Consider the following 10,923-nt stretch of genomic DNA (forward strand, 5'->3'; position numbering starts at 1 on the left):
CAGTGCCCATCAGCACAGCCTTACCAGTGCCCATAAGTGCAGTCTTACCAGTGCCCATCAGTGCAACCTCACTGGTGCCCATTAATGTAGCCTCACCGGTGCCCATCAATGCAGCCTCACTGGTGCCCAATAAAGCAGCCTCATTGGTGCCCATCAGCTCAGCCTTACTGATGCCCATCAATGCAGCCTCACCAGTGCCCATCAGTGCAGCCTCACCAGTGCCCATCAGTGCAGTCTTACCAGTGCCTATCAATGCAGCCTAATCAGTGCCCATCAGCTCAGCCTCACCAGTACCCATGAATGCAGCCTCACCAGTGCCCATCAGCACAGCCTTACTATGATAGACATCACAAGTCTTGGCATTGGACCAGTGTTCTGTCTATCAAAGAAGCTGGTCCAGGAGGTGGAAATGCATCTGACAGCGGCCGCCGGGTAAGCGGGAGATCCCCGCTCAGTGTAATCTAGCGGCGCTCGATCCCCCTTCCCCTCCAAGGCAGCTCAATGGACCCAGCGGGACCCATGGTAGGGCCGGCCTTGGGTGACCCCCTTCTGCCTCAGCTTGCGGCGCCTGGGAGCGGTGCACCTGCCCAGGATCAGCCCCGCAAAGCGGCCCCAGAGCAGGCAGCCTATCAGGAAATTTTCCACTATTCCAGTAGGCCAGTCCAGCCCTGCCAGGCAGACCTCTTTTATCACTCTCATTCACAACTTATTATCCCGTCCTCGTCAAATCTTCTCTACCTTCAACTTTCTACTTAGCCCTCCACTATAACTCACTCACTACCCAGGAGATCACCAATCACTTCAAACATAAGATTGTTACAATTTGTTATGAGATCTCCGCTGTGCAGATACGTTCTCCACTTAACACTCCATGCCCACAGGTACAATCATTACTTTCCTCATTCAACTCCACCACTATAGAGGAGATTGCTAAGCTTCTTGCTAACGTCCACATACCAACCAAAAAGTTCAATAATGCAACAAGTGTATCAAAATGGACTGTGGGTCATAACAACATAAATTTCAGTCCAGAGTGAATAGGGTGAATGCATAAAATTCCAATGTGAATCTTCACCAAGTGTTTATGAGACACCTAAATCAAAAGAGATGTGTCCAATGTAGAGTGGATGAAAGGATCCCACCACCAGCTAGAGTTCCTCCTTACCAAAATTAATAAGGGGGAACGAAGAAATGACTCTGATCTTGGATAGATGGAGATACCTTCTAGAACATCACCCGGTGGTATGGTACAAATGGCTTCTTACCAGACAGTATATGAATCAAGCGCAGGATAAATCCAGTGGGAGACGCTGATCCAATGGATGAGTGGCCAATGGTACTGTCCCGCTCCTGGTGTCAGTGGGTGCTATAACTCTTCCCCCAGATGAGCATATGGGGCAAGAAATAAACCATGGTGCATTATTGCAAATAAGTTTATTTAAATAAGAGTTGCACTTACAGTTAGGAGGGAATAACCAGCGGTATGGTGTTGAAAAGACACCAGGAGCGGGACAGTACCATTGGCCACTCATCCATTGGATCAGCGTCTCCCACTGAATTTAACCTTGATTCATATACTGTCTGGTAAGAAGCCATTTGTACCATACCACCGGGTGATTTTCTAGAAGGTATCTCCATCTATCCAAGATCAGAGTCATTTCTGCGTTCCCCCTTATTAATTTTGGTAAGGAGGAACTCTAGCTGGTGGTGGGATCCTTTCATCCACTCTACATTGGACACATCTCTTTTGATTTAGGTGTCTCATAAACACTTGGTGAAGATTCACATTGGACTTTTATGCATTCACCCTATTCACTCTGGACTAAAATTTATGTTGTTATGACCCACAGTCCATTTTGATACACTTGTTGCATTATTGAACTTTTTGGTTGATTTGTTAGTGCACTTCATTATATCATTTACATTTGTATTTGATTTATTTTGCATTGTGACACACTCATTGCAGATATTTAGCGCACTTAACCATACACAGGTAGAAGCTTTTTTGATTTGTCAGCGAACCCCTTATCACGTCATTTCAACATCCACATAACCATCTGCCCTCTGGACCCTGCTCCATCGCAAATACTACGGTCACCCTCTGGCTCTATTCTACACACTCTAACTCACATCTTCAATCACTGCCTCTCTTCTGGCATCTTCCCCAACTCTCTAAAACATGCACTAGTCACCCCACCCTTAAAATGCCCTCAATGGACCCCACCAATCCTTAAAACCTATGCCCATCTCCTTGCTCGCCTTATTATTCAAACTCCTTGAAAATCTGGTCTACAACCGACTGAGCGACCATCTGACTGAGAACGACCTTCTGGATCCCCTTCACTAGATTTCTCCCTCAACATCCACAGAAGCTGCCCTCCTAAAAATAACAAACGATCTACTAACAGCCAAAATTCCAGTGGATACTATTCTGTACTCCTACTACTGGACCTCTCTGCTGCCTATGATACAGTTTGCCCATCCCCTCATCCTTAAAAATCACCACGCCTTTGGTCTCCCTGACTGTACTCTTCACTGGTTCTCTTCCGACTTATCCAGCCACACCTTCAGTGCCACTTACATTCTCTGTCAGGATCCCCCAAGGTTCTGTTCTTGGACCTCTCCTTTTCTCAATCTATACCCTGCCGGTCAGCTGGTAACCTCCCATGACTCCCCTTACCATCTCCACCCAAAATCTATCTATCAGTGTCCTCACATATCACTAATTCACTAACACATAGCCTACATGTCATGCCACTTCCTCAAACTCAATCTATCCACAACCGAGCTCACAATATTTCCTCCCCCACGTGACCCTTCCCCTGACCTTGCTATCAAGATCGATAGCACAACCATCCTGGTCATCTCTCGCCTCGACTACGCCAAGTCTCTCCTCATTGGCTTTCCTTTACATAGACTATCCCCCCTTCAGTCCATCATGAATGCTGCTGCCAGCCTCATCCACTTTACAAACCGCTCGATGTCTGACACCCTTCTCTGCCATTCCCTCCACTGGCCTCCATTCAGTGTCCTCCACCCCTCTCTGCCAATCCCTCCACTGGCCACTATTCAGTGTCCTCCACCCCTCTCTGCCAATTCCTCGACTGGCCTCCATTCACTATCCTCCCCCCATCCCCCTTCTGCCAATCCCTCCACTTGCCCCCATTCTGTGTCCTTCACCCCTCTCTGCCAGTCCCTCCACTGGCTTCCATTCAGTGTTCTCTACCCCTCTCTGCCAATCCCTCCATTCAGTGTCCTCCACCCCTCTCTGCCAATCCCTCCACTGGCCTCCATTCAGTGTCTTCCACCCCTTTCTGCCAATCCCTCCGCTGGCCTCCATTCAGTGTCCTCCACCCCTCTCTGCCAATCCCTCCACTGGCCTGCATTCAGTGTCCTCCACCCCTCTCTGCCAATCCCTCCACTGGTTTCCATTCAGTGTCCTTCACCCCTCTCTGCCAATCCCTCCACTGGCTTCCATTCAGTGTTCTCCACCCCTCTCTGCCAATCCCTCCACTGGCCTCCATTCACTGTCCTCCACCCCTCTCTGCCAATCCCTCCACTGGCCTCCATTCAGTGTCCTCCACCCCTCTCTGCCAATCCCTCCACTGGTTTCCATTCAGTGTCCTTCACCCCTCTCTGCCAATCCCTCCACTGGCTTCCATTCAGTGTTCTCCACCCCTCTCTGCCAATCCCTCCACTGGCTTCCATTCAGTGTCCCCCCCTCTCTACCAATCCCTCCACTGGTTTATATTCAGTGTCCTCCACCCATCTCTGCCAATCTTTCCACTGGTTTCCTCTCACCCAACAAATTAAATTCAAAATACAACAAATTCAACTTACAAAGTCATCCACAACTCGGCCCCCAATTACATCACTAACCTAGTCTCACAATACCAACCTAGTTTACTGTTCATTCTGCCCAACACCTCCTGCTCTCTCGTCACCTCCTCCCATGTTTGCCTCCAGGACTTCTCCCAAGCCTCTCCTATCCAATGGAGCTCCCGTCCCCAATCTGTCAGATAATCCCCTACTCTGCTTTTAGGCGATCCCTAAAAAATCTCCTCTTCGGAGAAGACTATCCCCCACCCGCCTAACAACTGTACTTTTATTTTACCCATCAGCGTATCCCTTATAGCTCTTAACTTTTGTATCCTTTGAGCCTCCCTTCTAGAGTGTAAGCTCTCAGGAGCAGGGCCATCTGATTCTTCCTGTATTATATTGTATTGTAACTTTATTGTCTGCCCTCGTGTTGTACAGCGCTGAGCAATCTGTCTGCACTATATAAATCCTGTATAATAATATATAACTCCTGTATAATAATATATAACTCTTGTATAATAATATATAACTCCTATATAATATTAATAAATTGAAAATAAGATCTTATTACTTACTCTGCTGGAACTTCCAGCAACGTCTCTTTACTTCCTCCCGCCTCACCTCTCACCCAGAACTTCCTATTTATACCTGACATCACTTCCTTTCTTCCATAGAGACTTCCTGTCTGGGTAGAAGTGAGATCATCGCCATGTGGAGCTCAGAGGATCTGCAGCCCCGAGAAACGTCTCATAGGTGTTGATTTACTTAGGCTCGGTTCACACTGCCGTGACGTGGATCCTTTTTGTGAAACCTGATGTTGTGTGACCTGTGAAATCCCATGTTAGACAATAAGAGCCGTCCCTTAATTAGCACTACTGAAGTCGCTCTGACTTTAGATAAGGTTCCTGTACTACTTCAAGGTGACTTCTATTAAACTTGTGTCCGTAGGCTTTATTGGAAGTTGCCTTCAAGTCGGATCCTCATCTTAATTGATGTGATTTGGATCCGACATTACAGCAAGATTACCCAAGCATTCCCTGAAGTTGCTTCAAAGTCGTGCAAAATTGCACCGAAGTCACCTGGCAAAGTTTTAGGTTGCAGCAGTATGAACTGAGCTTAAAACCAAATAGACTGTGCACCGTGCAAGTGCAGATTAGTAAATGAGGTGACACTTGACTTTGCAAAGAGTACCCAATCATATTCAAGGAAAACAAACTGTATTTTTGCTTACGCATGATTGGATGATGGCAATCAGCAGAGCTTCCCCTCATTTACTAAGCTCTGGAGCAATTGCACTTACAAAGTGCACGGTGTGAACCCGGCCTTGTGCTGTGTGTATGTACTGTACGTAGGGTACGCAGGTGACACTCTCTCCATGTTCCTCTCCTCGTTGGGCGCCAAGTGTGGGTCACATGGGAGGCCTGCCCCGAGGGTGGGTTCTTCTGGGTTTCGCTAGGCACCTTGAACAGGGTCACTCACCTTACACACGGGGTAAGTTTGCTCATAGGTGCCCCAAGACAAGGGTGAGGCCGCTTTCAGGGATGCCTTGATCTGAAGGCAGACCTCCAACTCCAAGAGATGGCCATACACCGTGTACACATGAACACTAAACTGCCCTCCAGTTTGCGCTCTTGTTCTAGAGTCAATGTACACCTTCCCTATCACAGCCGCATTTAGGAGGGACACGTTGAGCCTATACCCACTCCACCTGTCTGGCGTATCCCTGCTACTCCCAGCAATGGAATGGAGTCCCAGAGAGCATCTATCGCTGACTCCATGTGTACTCTGTAATCTCTTCCTCTTCCGTACCTAGTGTCCATGCTGGGAACCTCTGAGCGCTGATCTCCTGTTGCTATGGGAGATGGACAGCCAGAGGAGATAATGCCGAAAACAACTCCTTTGTTACAAGAGGGTGTCCCACCATTTAGGGTTACAGGCTGCTTTTTATTACCCTTGGCAACCACGTGCTTTACTCTGCACCGTGTTAGCCATCTTCATACCCCAGTGTGCTTTACTGACCCCAGCTGTAGATGACTATGTACAATGTGCCAGCTACTCACAAACACTCCTTTCAAAACTTTAGACAAGGCAATGACAAAGTTTCAAAAGCTTTCATGAAAAACAATAACAAGAGTAACAGTCTTTCCCTAACGACCCCAATCCCTAACTCAAGCTTGTGGCTGCCCCAGCATACCTGCACAGGTAAGAGTCCATAATGGCAGTATCCAGCAGCTGGTGACCCCATGACAGACTGCAGATCCCAGCAATCCCCTACATGGTGGATGTGACAGCAGGCAGGCTTGTTCTTTGAGGTGGAACTGCTCTAGGGTTGCCACTTTTCTGGGCTTCACCCGGACAGTCTGAAACCCAGACACATTATTAAGACCGGACTGTCCCTACACCTTACACCAGTGGTTCTCAACTCCAGTCCTCAGGACCCACTAACAGGCCAGATTTTAAGTATTACCTTTGGGAGATGCAGACTAGAGTAGCAAATTATATCACCTGTGATGAATTTCAGTTATCTTGCAAACCTGGCCTGTTAGTGGGTCCTGAGGACCGGAGTTAAGAACCACTGCCTTACTACAAATTCCGCTGTGCGTTCCGCGGCTCCCTCCTTCCATCCTGTCTCCTAGGACCCATCGATAACCCCCCGACGGCGCTGTAGAGGGGGCTAATCTGCCCTGAGCCCACCTCCCGGAGACATCACAACCCAAAAAGAGGAGAGCCGTGCCCAGGCTGGCACAGCTTCACCACCGCTGGAATGCCCTGAACAGGCAGAGCCCTCCTCTCCTCCTATGGCTGCTGCTGATCGACCAATTCAAATTCTGTGTCAAGAATAGCCGGTCGCCGCATCCTTAACAACCGATGGACGTGTGTTATCGGAGCTCCACATTTGTCTGGCCTTTTTATCAGTTTTTAGTGGGATCCACTACTCCTTAACCCCGGTTTACTTACCCGCTGATCTCTGGGCATGAAAAAAGGGAGTTCCGCCCTAGACGAAAACAGAATTTGGCCCCCAAAACATCTCCGTCGGCTAAGGGACAGCACGCGGCTGGCCGTCACAGCATGGCGTCTCAGACGGATCAGGCAGATTCGCCGCCAATGAGCTCGGACCAATTTGAAGCCCTCATAAAAGCTATATCGGGGTGCCATACTACGCTGACGGCTAGAATCGATCTTATGCAAACGGACATCGGGTTCATCACATGAGATATGGATACGTTCAGAGACCGACTAAAAGAAACGGAACGATGAGTTAGCGACAGAGGATTTGGTATGGGAGCAGCAGGCCTCGATACACACATTGCGGATAAAAGTGAAAGCCCTGGAGTCGCGAGCTGAGGACAGTGAAAATAGGAACTGCAGGAACAACCTACGAGTAGTAGGCTTACCTGAGGGTGCTGAGGACCAAGACCCTGCAGCCTTCATGGAGCACCTTCTGCGTATGCTCCTCCCTCAGGTGCCATTTTCTCCTCAATTCGCGGTTGAGAGACCACAGGATGCCACCCATGAGAGGCCCTCAGGGCGCACCACCGCACGCCTTCATATTCTGCCTGCTGAACTTAAGAGACTGAGACCTTGTACTGCGGGAGGCAAGAAAAATGGAAGTGCTGCGCCATGAGAACGCCAAGCTGATGATATTTCCGGATTACTCGGTGGAAACACAGCGACTCCGCAGAACATTTGATCATGTCAAAGCCCAAATTCGTACCTGGGGCCTGAAACACAGCATGCTGTTCTCGTCCCGCCTAATTGTGGTGGATGGTGAGTCTACCCCTTACTTTACTTCTTCTGAGGAGGCCTTGCAGTGGCTTGAAACTTTGCTACAAGCTCATTGACTATATTTGCATGCTTGCCTCTGCTGAACTGTTTATTCCCCTCTCATCTGCCTTCCCTGGAGGAACATAGATGATCTTCCCCTCATCCCTGCTGAATCATCATGCATGCAGTCAGCCTCCTTACATGCCTCTGACCCTCATATTTACATAAATATGTTGCAGTAGATGGAACCCCACTATGTCATATCATATTACCATGACTGCTTTTGACCCTATTGACACATCGCTATTTTGACCCTGTTGGTCCTTCCCTAACTTCTCTCGTTTTTTTGGCAGTTGCTTAGTTTATCCCTGCTCTCGTGGTGCATGGCAGACGGTGACAATAGCCAAGAGATTAAGAGACGCATGCTTCATGGGAGGAAAGCACTGGCATACCTAGACAACATTATAAAAAGCAGAGACATCCCCCTACCGACAAACTTCCGAATAGTCAAAGCTTTTGTATTCCCAGTAGTAACCTATGGCTGTGAAAGTTGGACCATAGGGAAGGCTGAACGCTGAAGAATTGATGCTTTTGAACTATGGTGTTGGTAAAGACTCTTGAAAGTCCCTTGGACAGCAAGAAGATCAAACCAGACAATCCTGAAGGAAATCAACCCTGAATATTCACTGGAAGGATAGATCCTGAAGCTTAAACTCGAATACTTTGGCCACCTAATGCGAAGAGAGGACTCTGATGCTGGGAAACATGGAAAGAAAAAGGAGAAGAGGACGACAGAAAACAAGATGGATAGATAGCATCATGGAAACAATGAACATAAAGTTAAGCAAGCTCCGGGAGGCAATTCAGGACAGAAAAGCCTGGCCAGCTATAGTTGATGAGGTCACGAAGAGTCGGACATGGCTAAACGACTAAACAACAATGGCTGATTCTAACCCAAGGTTTGCGACTGCACAGCCCCGATGGGCTGCTTTGAATATCCAGATCACTGAAGAAGACTGGACTGAAGAGTCGGACGTGACTAAATGACTGAACAAAAACATCAATCATCATGGTGAGCTGATAATATGCTGATATTCACTTTTTTACATGAGTTTTTATTTCCTGTGTTTAGTTTTAAATAAATGATTTTAGAAGAGAGCACTATGGTTTTCCATTTTGTTTTTATGGTTATGTATGGATGATGGAGTTCTTAGAAGTGGATGACGTAGTTCAAGTACGTTCTCTACAGGTGTGTTCCAACATCATCCTAAAAAGACATGGTACCAGGTGATTGTGACTCTGTTATGGGGTCATAACTGGGAGGTGAGCAGGCTTTCTGCCTATAGGTGGTGGTCACTGAGTGATATTTTGAACTGTCACGTGGAGTTTTCATAGGGGTTGAGCAGATAGCTACCAGTTTGGACTGTTTTTTGGCACTGATGCACATTGGACTCACGATTCGATTTGTTATTAATGATTTAAATTTATACTCATGGTTGCGCTGCTGGAGTGAGAGAGGAGCAGCAGCAACCAGGACATTTCAGCCCAAAAAAACATACAAACAAAGGAGGTGAACACATGGACATATTATTAGTATTCATTTTTAAAAAGAGAAAATAAACCCGGAATTTATGTACGAAGAACACCTTAACAATCACCACTATTATATTCTCAAGGGCATCTGCTTTAAGAACATACTGAATCTTCAGGTCCGAACGAGCATTTCAACATGTGTGCAAAAATAATGCAAAAAACAGCTCTGACAGTGAAAAGGGTTAATGTGAGGTAGATGGGATCACTCTGCTGTGGTCACATTCGAGCTCCCCCTAGCTGCAGCCTGGTAATAACATTGCTAGGAGGACTATTCATTGAGCTTATACATCAGGGTCTCTCAACAAGTGTTCCACGTAACCATGGGGCTCCTCCAGAGGTTACTAGGGGCTCCTTGAGCAACAAGCAAATACTGCCTCTCAGATGAGTTCCTGTTGGCAATAATTCAGACTCGCATTGCCCTAGGCATCAAAGTTCCTTCAGATATCTAGGAGCACTCAATGAGACACAGAGATGGAAGGTACGACGTCACAGAATGCTCGGCTCTATTCAGACAGTGAAGAACGTTTTATAGAGAAAGTAAAAGGGAAAGTCCCTTTCCAGGAGATTATACATAGATTTGATACAAGAATAGCAGTTTACCATTATGTGCTTCGAGTCACGTACTTGCATGTGAGCTAATTAAAATACGGCATAGTTATATTTGGCATTACATCAGACTTGTTCTAAGGGTTACGATAAGGCATAATTAGTTACTTCAAACAGATGTGCTCTACAAGCGTATTGTCCTGGAACCTTTAAGGACATTTACCACCACCACCACCAGCAGACACCAACCACACTGTCTCTTACCCTCCAGCTGATTGTAATAGAGCATAAAACATCCCACAGTGGACTCAGCCAGTCTCCTTACTTAGACCGATCCTTGTTGCAATGGCAAGGGCGTAGATAAGGGGGGGGGGTCCAAACCCACCCCCAGAGTATTGGTCAATTTCAAAGCAGCTAGGCTTGTGTAGCCTATCAGCAGCAGGAGTCGAACTGTCACTGGGAAGACCACCTGTCTCATCCACGAGGCTGACAGGCAGGGCCCGGCTTACATTGAAGCCATGTTTACTATTTGCTTCACTAACAAATATGCCTGCTGGGGGTGCTGTATATACTATATATATATATTTACACACCGCAATTTGTCACAGCGTGGCAGGCGTGGACAATTATTGTTCTCTGGGTACTCAAGGCTGAACCCCCCCCCCCCCCCCCCCGCCAGAAAAAAAAAATTATCTACGGCCCTGTGCAATGGTAATATCTCCATATACTCAAGCATCCAGGGATAAGCACCCAAACAAGGCCCCAGAAACAAAGGAAATGCTCTTAGGGTAGTACGTTTGAAACATATACATTTTATTAGTAACAGATGATATGCACTCACATGAAGCAGAGTTTTATAAGCACGTGTACAAATCTGGTGTTACCAACCGCAAAGATGGCCACTGCGTCCCGAAGCGCGATGACGTCCCAGTCCCACCCAACGCGTTTCGTCAGCAATGACGACGTCGTTCTACATAATTCCCATCTTTATATAAACGTCTCCTGACATTTAGGGGTCTATTCATAAAAAATGTGCACAGCGATTCAACGGATGCAAGTGAATGTACATTCCTTCTCTGCAAATACGATTGAAGGTGAATGTTATTCGGATTTCTTGCTGGTTGAATGTTTTCCATTGATTTAGAAAGGAATATACCACATTTGGCCACTAGATGATGCTAACACCTATGATCCCTAGCA

At 47.1% G+C, this 10,923-nt stretch overlaps 2 protein-coding genes across 2 annotated transcripts in view; both read right to left on the bottom strand.

Annotated features, from left to right (window-relative positions):
- LOC309564465 (uncharacterized protein) overlaps positions 1–10,923 on the bottom strand; it is a gene marked incomplete at both ends in the record, with an annotated part of 1,172,539 nt that overhangs the window by 549,481 nt on the left and 612,135 nt on the right.
- Positions 1–10,923, bottom strand: part of LOC309562957 (uncharacterized protein) — a gene marked incomplete at its 5' end in the record, with an annotated part of 162,605 nt that overhangs the window by 40,249 nt on the left and 111,433 nt on the right. The gene's annotated exons all lie outside the window — the stretch shown is intronic.

The sequence above is a fragment of the Pelophylax lessonae genome, assembly GCF_965119305.1.
Source record: "Pelophylax lessonae genome assembly, chromosome: 9".
Lineage (NCBI taxonomy): Eukaryota > Metazoa > Chordata > Amphibia > Anura > Ranidae > Pelophylax > Pelophylax lessonae.